The 15710-nt window shown below is 41.9% G+C and overlaps 2 long non-coding RNA genes across 3 annotated transcripts; both read right to left on the minus strand.

Annotated features, from left to right (window-relative positions):
- Positions 1–5285: 5285 nt before the first annotated feature.
- On the minus strand, positions 5286–5925 carry LOC119271004. The gene is made up of 2 exons (XR_005134393.1): positions 5855–5925; positions 5286–5626 (listed from the first exon to the last, which is right to left on the minus strand). It is a non-coding gene; the product is annotated as an uncharacterized LOC119271004 (long non-coding RNA).
- Positions 5926–6663: 738 nt separating this feature from the next.
- On the minus strand, positions 6664–8998 carry LOC119271005. 2 transcript variants are annotated; one of them, XR_005134395.1, is made up of 4 exons: positions 8933–8998; positions 8146–8252; positions 7834–7967; positions 6664–7001 (listed from the first exon to the last, which is right to left on the minus strand). It is a non-coding gene; the product is annotated as an uncharacterized LOC119271005 (long non-coding RNA). The 2 variants fall into 2 exon arrangements; XR_005134394.1 differs by having other exon boundaries at positions 6664–7081.
- Between the last annotated feature and the right edge of the window lie 6712 nt (positions 8999–15710).

Raw genomic sequence — 15710 nt, forward strand, 5'->3', positions numbered from 1 at the left:
ATTTGTATGGTCCTATAACAACCACAAATATTGAGAAACAAAATATCACATGTACACATGACATCTTTAATGACGTTGAATTTGTGGGTGAATCACATGATATTAGATTAATACCTAGATTTAAAATTCATCACATGTTTTTTATTACTATATATAGTTTCTTATGTAATGTTTTTTACGGTGAGTTTCTTATTATATGTTAGATCAGTACATGACTTTAACATCCGATTATTGGTTGACAGTACTACATCCGCATTGATGAAAGTCTATATGTTCTGATCCAAATAATTATGAGGTTCCAATAGAGTAATGGTGTGGACTTCCGAATTGAGATAATAAATACGAACTTCCTTGATAAAATGAATAAGAAAAATATGTCCATTAATAGATAGGACAAACATAACGGTTAGAAATTGCATTTTAATTACCTCTATTGTTTTTATACATGAAAATAGTCTCCCCTAAGCAGAAGTTGGCAATTATTTCGTATGAATATTATTCTAGAAATTTAAGATAACTTAATAAAGAAAATAGGTTCAACAGAAATTTAGTAATATTTTTTTTCAACGGTTTCAGTAGTATATTTACACATGGATATATACTCAAAATTATATGAGTTTGAATATAAAGTTTGTAGAAAATTGTCGTTTATTATATGCATTTTCTGTAAATATCTCCCTGTTCTACCCCACTCTTCAATCAAATATGGTGCGGTCAGCTTTGTATGTAGTTATTCGTAGATCGTACTTGAATTCATATGGACACCTAACTGAGTATCCATTTTTAATGCATTATGTGCATGCACGTACTTATGCTTGATGTAGGCATGATGTCAATCTCATCCATGTGACTACATGGTCTTCTCGGATATATAGAATCTTGTACCTTATATGTATATACGTGACAAACGATAATTTTATCATATCATGGCTAGGAAAGATTGTTCATCTCAGTTGTTACAATTAGGTCCATCCATGATCAAATGGCTTATATCATAGGAAAATCATATGAATCCATGAGCCATATTTTTTTATAAGGTTAGGTGCAAAGTATGTTTTTTAATGTAACACATGCAAGTATACTATTCTCCTGAACTCTTAAGAAATTTCCTGCATTTTCCTTCTGGTGCAACCAAACAACACTATGGTGGAATCATGCGTTTTCGATTCTTGTGGAAATAAAGATGGCATGTCATCTATCACGAATACTATAGGAAAATATATGTCATTTGGTTTACACGATGGGAGTTTTTTTATTACACTAGTAGAAAACGGGCCTTAAGTCCCGGTTCCAGAGGGTCTTTAGTCCCGGTTATGGAACTGAGACTAAAGGGTCGGGACTAAAGCCCAAACCCTTTAGTCCCGGTTTGCTTACGAACCGGGACTAAAGGAGCTCCACCTTTAGTCCCGGTTGGTAACACCAACCGGGACTAAAGGAATTTTTTTGAAAATTGGTTTTTCTGATTTTTTTTTTTGAAAAAAAAATACTTTTTTCGATTTTTTTCCCGATTTTCAAATTTCTGAATTATTTGACAATTTAATCTCTAATCGCCCCTCATCACTACTCAAGTATGTACCACTCATTCCAAATCGTTTAACTTCACGGCTGGTCACCCATCCTCTCACTACCCCCAGCCTAAGCATGCTTAACTTTCGAGTTCTATTCTCCGTAGTTTCCCTCATTTCTTGAATAAGTAGTTTGACCAGAGTTTGACAAAAAATTCAAAAAAAACTTAAATTTGAGGATAACTTTTTTCCTTTCAGAATTTGAGGATTCTAAATATTTGAAAAACGGCCTATGGCGGTCGAAATCGGAACCGGATTTTCGTGCTGAATATTTTGATATATTATACGGTTTTTTCGACATCGTATGCAAAAGTTATAGCCATTTTACTTTTTCATAACACTTTTTTGCAAAACATGTCGAAATTTATGCTTTTTAATTTTCCCAACTAGCAGATGTAGTAACATAACTACATCTCGAAGGATTTTATTTTTTGAAGTTTTTATCATTTTCTTTTGTTTTTTCAAAACTTAAATGGCGATAGGGGGGGGGTAGAGTTTGATGGTGTCCAACAGAAGCATACAACATGGTGTCCATCCAATCCTACCGTCGACTACATCTGCTAGCACTGTCTCAGCCAGAGTCACAACTAAGGTTAACCAAGCCAGAGTCACATTCTATTAAAGTGACAAAAAGAATTACTTTTTAATATAGCAAAACAACTATATAAGCAAAGCAGTACTATTTTAATTAAAATCCTAATTTAAATTATTCTAAAAATAACCAAATAAATCTTACTATGACAACAATCTGACATCTGACTAGGAGCAAAAAGAATTAAATTTAAAACTATTTTTAAACTCAAATTATTCACAATCTAGGGTTTGAAGCAAATTTGAACAAATTCATATTTAAATCATTCAAATTTGAAAACTAATGGCACAAATAGAAACTAGACAAAATTTTGAATCTAATGCAAAAAGAATCACTCAAAAAACATCAAATATCCTAAAAGATATAAGCAATTTAAAACGGAAACTAAAACCAAAAAACGAATGGAAAAACAAAAAACAAATTTTAGAACCCCTTTAGTCCTAGTTTGAGACACGAACCGGGACTAAAGGGCGTTGCACCCTTTAGTCCCGGTTCGTGTCTCAAATCGAGACTAAATGTCCCATTTGAACCGGGACTAATGCCTTCCTGACGCCCTAGCCGCTCGAACTGCTCACATTAGTCTCGGTTCGTAATGCAACCGGGACTAATGTGTACATTGAGCTTGGACCAAAGCCATGTTTTCTAGTAGTGTTAGGTCAGAGCTAATGTATTGTTTTAGTTTGGAATGGGAAGGATAGGAGTTAATCCTATGTAGTAATAGGAATCCATTCTTGCAAACCAAAGGGTTTTAGAGAAATTTGTTTTGCATGAATCCTACCCTACAAAATTCCTAGAAAATCCTATAAGCCAAAGGACAGCTTATTCGGTTCACGTGAAAACAATGCTCATGAGTTGGCTCCACCCCATTCTATATTGTTAAAAGGATAATTTGTTCCATCAGATTAACCTCTAAATATCGTTCTTTCTTTCAAGAAAAACTTTATTCATTTGTATGACAAACTACATGTTCTAAAGAATAGAGGAGTGTAATAATTAATAAGGAGTGAGAGTTATCTCTCAATTACATTCGTAGCTCTCCAATTATAATCTTCTCGTCTATCTGTAATTACATGAATTGGAATGATCGTATGTATGGTTCTTACTGCCAACTTAGCAATCAGTGTTTCTTGGTCGGCAAGAAATAAGAAAGTGTAATCTGTACCTGTGCCCAATACAAAAATCATGAGTTAGGATGTGATATTTGTCATATTAGCCATCCGAAACCAATAATCCATTTCTCTGGATCTCAATATACTATGGTTGTGAACAAAGTAGATCTCCTTGAAATTATACTTATTTTCTCGTAATTACTCATGTATTTTAGATTGTTTTAAGAGCTTACGTATTTGGAACAAACTGTTCATGTCCTTACTCTGAAGTTGTACATGTGTGTATGAATGTTTCAGGAAAAGTTAGTAGTTTTAGGTGAAATTGTACGGTGGTTATCAAATTCGTGTCCTTGTAATATTTTTATTTTTTTAAAGCGTCCAAGACCAGCCTCCAAAATAGGTAGGCAAATTTTCCACCTTTGGCTTACAATGTCACAAGAAATAGTAATATTATCAAAGTCAACAAAAGATTGTTTGATTTTGGCAATGTTAAATATTTCAATAATAAGATATGTTTGACATTTCTTAAGATATGTGTATGAATGGCAGCCATGGCAACTTCGTCGCACTTCTCGTCGATGTCGTCATCCATGATTGCTGCCACACTCGAGTTGTTTGGACAATAATATTCATCTTCACTGCCCACACGCTGTAGTTGGCATCAGTCACCATCAGGTACTGAATGTGGATGTTGGGATGAGACATTACATTGGCGCCACCCATTCCTCCACCAAGCTGATTTGCCGTCCTACGTCACCTTGTCGTCGTTCTTATTTGCCTTGGAGCTGCAATTGCCGGACTTGTAGTTGCCATATTTTCTTTTTGAGAGGCGACGTGCCATATTGAGCGTGCACTTTGCGCTTCTTTTGTTTATTTTTTTCTATGGGAAGCTGCTCTTTTTTTTCCTTAATAAGCCCTGGAGGAGGCTCTTTTGTTGTCACATAAGCATAATTAAAAAAAACTTTTATCTGGTGGGCAATCCTTTCTTTTAAGGATATCTGCTTAACAATCAAGAGTCCAAGTCACGAAGGTTTTAGATCATAACTATTGTGGTCCGCTTTCAGTTATAAGTACTAGATGACCCGTTGCGCCAATGGCGCAAAGGCCGAATGCAAGCTAAGTATTGGAAGAGTATGCATTAAAATATGTAAACACAAAATGAAACATGTGGAAATAAGTACAGACTGATGATAGATAGATGGTTGCTCATGATACATGTTTTCTAAGAAGCTTACGGGCGATCATTTACAATGTGATGAGCAAGGCATGTATATAGCCAGAGATATGTTAGACAGATGATCATTTACAATGTGATGAGCAAGGCATGTAGATAGCCAGAGATATGTTAGACAGATGTATCGCTGGACGTTGAGAACAACTTCTCTGAGCCAACTCTTCATAGTAGTAATACTAAGTCATGTAGCAAAGGACTCTTACGATCTGCTTAGATTAGATAGACAATCATGCAGAGGCCTTTGGATGTGCACTTGAAGGCGAAAGCATATGTTCTTTCATCATGGTTGTTCCAAAAGCATACCACACAACAGTCTAAGCAGCAAATAATCGACAATTAAATGCACAGAATGGTCTTAAGGGATTACATAAGATCCAAAAGGATGATAAACATAGAAGTCTTAGTAGGCATCTATACTAATGATAAGTAATATAACAAGGGGCTCTTGCAACTTGCTTATATTGAGTAGACGATCAGGCACAGTCCCTTGGAAGTGCATTTGAAGGCAAAAGCATATACTCGCCCTTCGTTCATGCTAGATGACCCGTTGCGCTGATGGCGCAAAGAGCAAGAGCGATCCAAGTGTTCAAACCATGCACGTAAGAATATTTAGAGACCAGTGATCAACAAAAGGCATCAATGTTGTGGTCTTCAAGAGAAGATTGGCATCTTTTGTCCCTATTTCCACAACTGATTCAATTGAAGAACTAAATGCAACATCTTAGGGCCATATGCTTAATAGCATAGAAAGGGGAGCACTAATGATCGAAAAGCAAGTGCATATGTGTTTGTAGTGAAAAGAGATGCGTGACAACTATCTCTAATCTCATTATAACGTCACTATGCAATGCAGAAACCATAACCAGAATTATTCATATCTGAAACAAACACCAAACACTAAAATTAAACAAAAACATCATTGCCTAATCAGTTTTTCTAGGTTTACTTTGCTGGCCTAACATGACCCAATCAGAAAATAAGAATGAACTTTCTGGAAGGCTATAGGAAATGATTCGACGTTGAGATATTGATTACGGTTGCAACCCTCATTGTTGCATGTCTCTGCCCTGCCCTCGCCTTGGGACAACCTCCAGTGCAGCCATGCCCTCCCTCGCTTCCGGTGCTCCTGTCAAAAAGCCTTCCCCTCTAAGTGATAAATATGATGATAGAGAACACAACTACCCGTTGCTAAAAATTGTGCAGCTATAATAGTCAGAAAGACTTGACAACAAAAAGCTGAAGGAACCACATGTTAAAAAAAAAGCTGAAGGGGGACTAAAGCACAACTACCCATTGCTGCAACATAGAAACTGGAGATACAACAATATTATTCTTAGGGTGAAATATTACTCACAACAGCAATATGCAGATTCATTAAAATGGAATGCCATAGTTATCTGTAACATGTAGCAACACTTGAGCTGAAAAATCATCCATTTATCTTGTCGTGAAGGCTACAACTTTGTTACTTGAGAATCATCATTCATTCCTCCATGCGTGTGCAAATTTCAGTGACTACTGACCCCAGTCTCCAACAGGAGCAGTTAAGAGGGGAAACATTTTTTTTCCAACTTGATCACAATAGTTTACGTGCAGCCAACTTTCACTGAGTCTATCTGTTCCCATCTCCCCCTCGAAAAGACATGTTCGAATACCAAACAACAGTGATAGTAAATAGTCACATGCCTCGTTGTTTGTAAGTATCAACGCACTTGTTGCACGAAAGAGCAATGCAAATTAGCAATTTATACTCGTAGACAAGAGTTGAGTGGTGTCCATCCTTGTAGTGGCTAACCAGATTGACCAAGTTCCTGTGATGAACTCTTATTAGATGTAGAGCCTGAAATGCAATTCAGAGTAGTTCTGTCAATAAGTGACCAGAGTGTTTGGCAAAATGGAGAGATTATTTGGGAAAATTGATTTGATCTAGACGGAAGAGAAAAATAAAACATGCATAAGAATAAGAGGAGAGGAGAGGAGCGGGAAGAAAGCTAACCTCTGCCAAGAACTCATTAACCCCATGAGATGATGATTCTAAGCGTGTTTTGACTGCAACTGGGGTTCCATCTTCCAAGTAGCCAAAATAGACTACTCCAATCTGACCTTTACCAATGGACATCTCAAAGTTATTTGTGATGGTCGTTCTTTGCAACTGAACTGACAGTTACCGATTGCATAGAGACAACATCTCTATTATCTTCTTTTGAGTTATTTCCATTCAACGGTCCGACAGAAGGATCCGCATAGGTGTACTATACTATTAGCAACCAAGAACACGACTCACTATATTTTCTTGAACAATAATTAGACAAGTACTCGGTTTCCAGTCAATAGAAATCACCATTTTCAGTTATTCTTGCAAAGGCATAGGGTAACAATTACGACCACAACCAAAAGTACAGAAAATACAACGGTAGCCATTCGAAGCCAATATAAATGAGCTCCCGGATGGTGGCGTCGACGGCGTCAAGTTTGGCTTTAGGCGTGAGCATCTTCACCTCCTACACGATCAACCTCTACTTATAATAATCCGAAGATTGGGGTCATAGCGGACGCAACCGAGTTTGTGCCGCTGCAACAACTATATCTACTTCATCAATTACAATTACTTTATCAATTAAACATACTTCATTGATTAGAAAGTGAAAACAAACAGTCTGCATTGGACATGTAAAAATTCTCTTCATATATCTCAAGCTGTTGCACCATATAAAAAGAAATGTTATAAATAAACTGAAGGGTGAGTTTGTATGTTGATGCGTCCCTGATGAGATAATTTGGCTCAAATGGCAAATACAGATCAAGAAACTGAGCATACAAAATTTTATAGCTCAAGGGCCTATAAAATGCCACCATACTCTAGCATGCTTGAAAAAATTATACTTAATCAATGTGACAATATCCGGTCCTTGTAGAACGGAACTAATTCTATACATATTACCCAAACACAGGGCATCAATGTCATGTATAAGAGAATAATTGACAATCGATGAATGTTGGAGGCATAGCAATGCTATGTTTGGAAAGCCAGAGATTGGGGCAAAACAGTCATTGGCAGCAAATAATGAGGCGCCTTAAAAAGTATTTCTACATACTCAACTTCATCATGATCTTTTGTTACTATTGGCACCGTAACAAACAAACAAATTGTCCTTTTTGGAGAATTAAAGGAAATCTATAGTAATTTTATAATACGGAAGTTCATAGCAATCAAACATCAAGATGCAAGCTTGCCATTTTAAAATATATACAGCAGTACACCATGGCTATTTTAGATATTCAGTTATATTCAAAAAAGCATGACACGCGTTCAACTTGTTACTGAAAAGGAACCTTGTTCCAGCAGAACATGTAATGATCCATAATAAATATAATAAATGTTCATTGAGTTCATTGGTTCAGGTATCGTGGTTCCACATGATGGTGATGCATAAGAACGTTTCTTTTTTGAGAATTTAGTAGCAAACCTGCAATGCACAAAAAGATCAAATGGTTAGCAAACCTGCTGTTCGTCCTGAAGCTAGTTCAGTAAGAGAGAACATTTAGCAACAAAAGTATAAACTTCTTTTAGAAGCTTGCAGCGAGCATGCAATGCATTGCAATGAATAATATAAAAAAACATGAGGCGTGTGTTTAGATGGTTACTGGAAAAAGGACCTCACAATGTTCCAACGGAACATGTAGTGATCTATAAACATAGTCGATGTTATCTGGATTCCTTGGTTCAGATCTCATGGCTCAACAGGACGGTGCTGCAGAAGCATGATTTTTTGAGAAATTAGTACCAAACCTGCAATGCAATCAGATTGTCAGCAAACCTGCCATACGTCCCGAAGATAGTTTGCGGCTATTGTTATAGCATAAACAAAAGCAGAAGGGAATGCCATAATTAAATAACAACTTAATGTTCAAACATCACACCAACGATAGGTAGAAATACAGAGTGTATCTGTAACAATACATGTCCCCAATGACAGACTGAGTCATGTTCCTCCACTTCTTCAAGTTTCTTGCAATTTCACCTATTTTTCATTGCTTCAATATTAATTATCAAGGGAATGGGACTATGATGAACAACCGAGCACTAAAGTTTAATACGAACAGCCTTCCACAAAGCAGATTGAAGGTATACAAGCACAAACAGCACACATGCATGTAATATTTTGATGGACTTATATTATGTATTTAGTTATCAAATTGCACCTTAATGCAACTATATCGGCCATGGGTCTCCCCCTTTTTGAAAAGCACCCAGAAAACTGGATATAAAAATAACATGTATAGATCCATACGAAAAGCAAACAGAAAACTAATGTAAACTAACTTATCTGAAAAGGAGAAAAAGCAATATTCAGTTCAGTTGTTTGTTAACCGCTCTGTCCCAAAGAGTGTTGGAAATAAAAAAGAAAGGAGAAAGCAGGGAAGATGCCACCATGAGAACCAAATCGATCCAGAATATGTTTTCCTCATGTCAGTCTCCTCCCTCCTCCGTGGCTAATAATCCTCATGCTGGCCAAAACAACAAATCAAAGCATCAAAGTTAGAAACTAAAGAGAGAGAGAGAGACGGTAGGGAAGATACCACAGAGAAAAACTAAATCGAACCACCATACTCTGTTTTTAGCAAGCACCATACTAAGACTAAATATGTTAAAGAAAAATAGGAAAAAGAATATACTATATACTCACCGCTACCATTCTTTGTAATCCCCAAAAAAAATAACACTCTTCTCTCCCCCTTAGAAATAGCCTGATGCCAAAGGGACCATAGTTAAGCACTATAGTGTAATAACAGTGAAAATATTTACTGAAGTATCAAAAGCACCATACCTAGGGCAGGGAAATCTGTGCAAATTTGACATAAGAGAGTGTAGACTTGTCTTGAATAAAACAATTATATGAGATGTGCCTTCTTCCTATTGCCATCCAGTCAACCATGTCACCACTGTCCTCACAAACTGGAACTCCCCTGCCTCCCTTTTCCACTCATACATGACCAAAGAAAACCATGAACATAGCCAGACCAGATCAGATCCGGGCTCAATTCACGCAAATGCATATACAAAAATCTTAAGAATGCACAAAGATCTTTTAGATATGCACCACCTGGGGGCATTCATAGAAGGTGAAGTTTTGAGATAAACTTGGAAACTAAGCATCTGAGATCAGTAATAATAACATAAAGAAAATCCATAATCTAATTAATTAGTCAGTAAGAGAACGATCTATGTGAGCCACCTTTAATCGATGAATTAGGGAGAGCTTCCATGTTTACTTTTAGCAAGTTCAGAAAATGCTTTGCTGTACTGTTCGGCAATGCTCAGGCTGGCAGCCTACAAATTAGAAGCAGACATATATGTTTTGTTAGGCAAAAAGGAAAAAGACAATCAAAATCTTATTTGAAGGAACAACTCCTCCATCGAGATTTTACAAGAAATATGTGATACCTTGGTGTTGCGTTCAGATTTAAACTACTCAGAGACCTGGTGCCCACGCTGTAAAACAAACTAATCCGTCAGCACTGATGGAGAGCAACACGGGGTGGGAGTGAGTCGCCACCGTCGGTTACGCTGTGAGCGTCCGCGGGCTAAGAGCATCATGGCCAGGCTGAGCTGTGCATAGTACGACGGTGTGGGGCGACGAAGATCAGGAGCAGTGTAGCTTGGGAGAGGGCCGCTGCTATCGGCGGCTTGAGGGCGTCATGGCTGGGCCGCTGGAAGAAGCCGAAGCGACTCATGTCTGACGCATTCGCCAGCACCGTCGCCTGTTGTGGCTGCTGCTCTCCTCCTTCCGTCGATGACGAGGGAGCAGGTGTCTTGACTGCAAACTATATCTGCAGTTGAACATTATTACTTCAATGCAAACAAAAACAAAGAAAGGTATCCAAGTAGAACAATTATCTTTCTACAACCATCATTTCTATCTTCCAACAGAATGAGAAAATATCTTGAATTAAAGTAACAATGATCTTGAAGCAAAATGCATGAAGTTGGTGTCAACTTGATGCATGTAACAGATACTGGATCCTCTCTCGTTTGGTATTCCCTCACAGCCTTACTGAACTTTCATCAAACACCTTGCAGGCATAGATAAAAAAGTATTTGCACATGTAAATAGATGAGCTGAAGAGAGAGGGCAGGAGGCAAGGGGGAAAGCCAGGTGTGGCATCTTGTGCTTTTCCATGGCCGCCTGCACCTCGGGGCGGCAGCTGCCCTCTGACAGAGAGAGGGAGAGATGTAGAGGGATAGAGAGAGGGACTCACCAACGCGTGGAGCTTGGCAGCCAAAACGGAAGGGAAGCCGGCCCCAATGACCTCCTCCGCCTTCTATGCTAGTCACCACCACTCGCTCCCGCGCGAGATGCAGGAGAGCGCACACGAGGCAGCCGTAGTTCGGCCTCTCCATCTTCTCCGGCCGCTGCAAACCATGGTGGAAGGTGGGCGGACGAGCTCCTCTCCATCTTCTCCGCCCGCTGCGGGGAGAGAAGGTTACGGGCAGGTCGAGATGGAGCAACGCCGGTCGCCTCCGGATGCGGCGGCTCTAGCGAGATGGGAAGAGTGGAGGGGGGCGGCAGCTGCGCTGGGAGTAGAGAGCGTCGAGCGGGGAAGGAGGGACGCGGGGACCGCTCCGACCCGGCTGCCCTCCATGGGGTCGCCGCCGAGGCACGCGGATGGAGGAGGAGACGAGGACGCGGCGGCGCGGATGGAGGAGGAGGCGAGGACGCGGCTAGGGTTCGTGGGGAAGACGCGGTCTGCGCGGTCTCGCTCCTGCCCGCGCTGCCTGCCTTTTTGGCCCGCTGGAACTAAAATGCCCTCGGCGGGATGCAGAATTTACAAACGGTGGCATAGCGATTATATGGGGCGACGTGGAGGGCGTGGTCATGACTACGAGTCTAGGAGGTTTTATATGTTCAATCTAAGGATCGTACTTTTACCGATTAATGAAGGGTTCACAAAATTAATGGTCAGATGTTTCTGATTAACGTGGGATTTCCTAGCTATTTCTCTAATTTTGACCCGGGAAGCTGCTTTTTTTCAATAAGCATTGGGGGAGGCTCTTTTGTTGTCACCTAAGTATAATTAAAAGAAACCTTTTATCTACTGGGCAATCCTTTCTTTTAGGGATCTATTGAACAATCAAGAGTCCAAGTTACCAAGGTTTTAGATCATAACTGTTGTGGGTCACTTTTAGTTATAAATATCTAAGGATTGTAGTTATTTACCGATTGTTAGAATAAATCCGAGGCATACCTTCGATCATCCGAGTAACAAGCAATCACACGAGCACGACACCGGGATTTGTTAACGAGGTTAACCGATATAGCTACATCCCGGGGCATGACTACGGGCGCTCCTCCCCGTGACACCGTCACAATACCGCACACCGGCTACCCGGGCGCCGGCACACGCCGCCGGCTCCCCCTTGCGCGCATGTGCTATTATGTTGGCATAGGTTACATCGTGTGTCTACCCCTGCTATATAAGAGAGGCCTAGGATACAAGTGTCCTAATTGAACACGACTCCATATCCTATCTAAACACAATACAAATACAAGTCCAACTGTAACCTACCTTGTACACAATATTCGACACAATTCTAACAAACTCCACCTTGGCGAATATTCTCCACCACCTTGAATTTGTCAATGCGTCAAACTTCCATGTACATTGGGCTTGAGCTTATCCTATGAGTACTGCTGCTACTCTAAAGACTCCATATGACTCCACCTGCAACTTGTAGTCCCTTCTTTTCTTGACCAGAGTCAACACTCGAACGAAATTAAGTTCCACATTACTCTAGTTTGCGCTCCCAACTTCCAGAGTATCAGTCCAACGCCATCACACACTGATCACTGACCTGCGTGAAATTGAACAACTCACATATTGGGTGTCACATATAAGAGTTACCTGAACTCAATATCACCGCTCCTTCCTTGACCGCCTGTCTGAAACTTGAAGGAATTTGACCGTTGCTTGTAGTCATCCCGAGTCAAATTTACAGTTGTCTCACCACATGTATGACCACCAGAGCCCTGGCCCGTCTCCATGTCCCGTGCATGCTGCACGCCTCGCTGCTATTACCGCGTCGAGCCTCCGCTGTCTCGGTCGAGTCTCAAGGGTCGCAAAACCACACCACTCAACCCCCACTGCAGAGTACCACCGATCATCACCGACCGATGACGAGTTTCACGCTTCCATCAGACCACTGGACTCCAGTCCGAACTGCATGTCACTCGCTTTTTTCCACTGAATAGGCTTCCACTCTCTGTCGACTTACGCCGTAGCCCCTCAATCCAGCTCCACCTTCAACATGACTCCATGGTGGTTGATCAATCCACCCCGCGCCTCATCGACTTCAAGCTCCGTGTATACAACACCTTGAATCAACCCCGCGCCACAGTCTTGTCGAAACCACACAAGCCCTCGGGGCCTGCACCACGTGTTTCCACGCCCCAGAGGTCGGTCACCATCAGCATCACGCTCCTATGCCGTCATCGCCGATCCCACCACCGTCTTCTATATCAACCGACTCACGTCGATCCTCAGACTATCCAAGTCTTGACCCAGCCGAAGTTATCCGACTGCATGACACACTCGAGACTCCCAAATCGTCTTCCGCGAATCTCCATCCATCACATGATAATTCCATCTTAGCTGACATGACTTTCTGCAACGCCTTCAAGCATCTCTATTGCGCCAACAACTCTTTCATCTTTGTCTTCCATAACCCAAGATTTTCAGTTCCATGAACTTCTCCACCTCAAACCCGGTACCCGTTGACGCCATAGTTCTTTGTACGGCTGACCCTGCGAAAAATTATCCCAGCTTTGCACATGATGCCCAAGTACACAAACAGAACCGAACATGGTATGCTTCCATGTACTAGTTGCAATTCAACCAAGCCTGCACGTGACGTGCTATTGGCTCAATCCCGATGCTAGTGTTGTCTTGCTAAGTCTCTGCTTTCCAATGGATGCACAACGTGATGGTCTTTTTCCCTCCGCTCAAAACGATCTGTTTGTGCCTCTTTCCGTGTCCTACACGCGAACCTGGTCCTCTCTTTTTCTTTTCCAAAACAAATCTCACTACGGCTTCCCGATCAGCCTGGCCACGTCCTTGCGCTTCCACGTATGCCCTCACGCTTCCAGACCGGCCAGCATCGCTAGCCCTCCAGGCTCCAAGCCTGCCGCCCCAGCACGCCATGCCGCACAGGGCTCAGCCAGCCACGCGCTTTTCCAGGCGGCCTCCAAAGCCGAGCCGAGCCATCTGATCTGGTGCTCCCTCGTTCCAGTCGCTGATTTCTAATTACAATCGATCTCAACTGCTTCGATTAATAGCTTGATCATGCCGAGTACGACCTTTCGACCGCTTCCAACTCGACCATCGTTATTAAACGAATTGGATTTCCTCGCATCAACTCCACGCAAATTCCTCAAGATCAACTCAATCACAGCCTCCGAACAACCTAGCTCTGATACCACTTGTTAGAATAAATCCGAGGCATACCTTCGATCATCCGAGTAACAAGCAATCACACGAGCACGACACCGAGATTTGTTAACGAGGTTCACCTATATGGCTACATCCCCGGGGCATGACTACGGGCGCTCCTCCCCGTGACACCGTCACAATACCACACACCGGCCACCCGGGCGCCGGCACACGCCGCCCGCTCCCCCTTGCGCGCCTGTGCTATTATGTTGGCCTAGGTTACATCGTGTGTCTACCCACGCTATATAAGAGAGGCCTAGGATACAAGTGTCCTACTTGGACACGACTCCATATCCTATCTAAGCACAATACAACTACAAGTCCAACTGTAACCTACCTTGTACACAATATTCGACACAATTCTAACAAACTCCACCTTGGCGAATATTCTCCACCACCTTGAATTTGTCAATGCTTCAAACTTCCATGTACATTGGGCTTGAGCTTATCCTATGAGTACTGCTGCTACTCCAAAGACTCCATATGACTCCACCTGCAACTTGTAGTCCCTTCTTTTCTTGACCAGAGTCAACACTCGAACGAAATTAAGTTCCACATTACTCTAGTTTGCGCTCCCAACTTCCAGAGTATCAGTCCAACGCCATCACACACTGATCACTGACCTACGTGAAATTGAACAACTCACATATTGAGTGTCACATATAAGAGTTACCTGAACTCAATATCACCGCTCCTTCCTTGACCGCCTGTCTGAAACTTGAAGGAATTTCACCGTTGCTTGTAGTCATCCCGAGTCAAATTCACAGTTGTCTCACCACATGTATGACCACCAGAGCCCTGGCCCGTCTCCATGTCCCGTGCACGCTGCACGCCTCGCTGCTATTACCGCGTCGACCCTCCGCTGTCTCGGTCAAGTCTCAAGGGTCGCAAAACCACACCACTCAACCCCCACTGCAGAGTACCACCGATCATCACCGACCGATGACGAGTTTCACGCTTCCATCAGACCACTGGACTCCAGTCCGAACTGCATGTCACTCGCTTTTTTCCACTGAATAGGCTTCGACTTTCTGTCGACTTACGCCGTAGCCCCTCAATCCAGCTCCACCTTCAACATGACTCCATGGTGGTTGATCAATCCACCCCGCGCCTCATCGACTTCAAGCTCCGTGTATACAACACCTTGAATCAACCCCGCGTCATAGTCTTGTCGAAACCACACAAGCCCTCGGGGCCTGCACCACGTGTTTCCACGCCCCAGAGGTCGGTCACCATCAGCATCACGCTCCTATGCCGTCATCGCCGATCCCACCACCGTCTTCTGTATCAACCGACTCACGTCGATCCGTCAGACAATCCAAGTCTTGACCCAGCCGAAGTTATCCGACTGCATGACACACTTGATTTTGGCAATGTTAAATATTTCAATAATAAGATATGTTTGACATTTCTTAAGATATGTGTATGAATGGCAGCCATGGCAACTTCGTCGCACTTCTCGTCGATGTCGTCATCCATGATTGCTGCCACACTCGAGTTGTTTGGACAATAATATTCATCTTCACTGCCCACACGCTGTAGTTGGCATCAGTCACCATCAGGTACTGAATGTGGATGTTGGGATGAGACATTACATTGGCGCCACCCGTTCCTCCACCAAGCTGATTTGCCGTCCTACGTCACCTTGTCGTCGTTCTTATTTGCCTTGGAGCTGCAATTGCCAGACTTGTAGTTGCCATATTTTCTTTTTGAGAGGCGAC

This window comes from Triticum dicoccoides, chromosome 3A (assembly GCF_002162155.2).
Source record: "Triticum dicoccoides isolate Atlit2015 ecotype Zavitan chromosome 3A, WEW_v2.0, whole genome shotgun sequence".
In the NCBI taxonomy this organism is placed as follows: Eukaryota; Viridiplantae; Streptophyta; class Magnoliopsida; order Poales; family Poaceae; genus Triticum; species Triticum dicoccoides.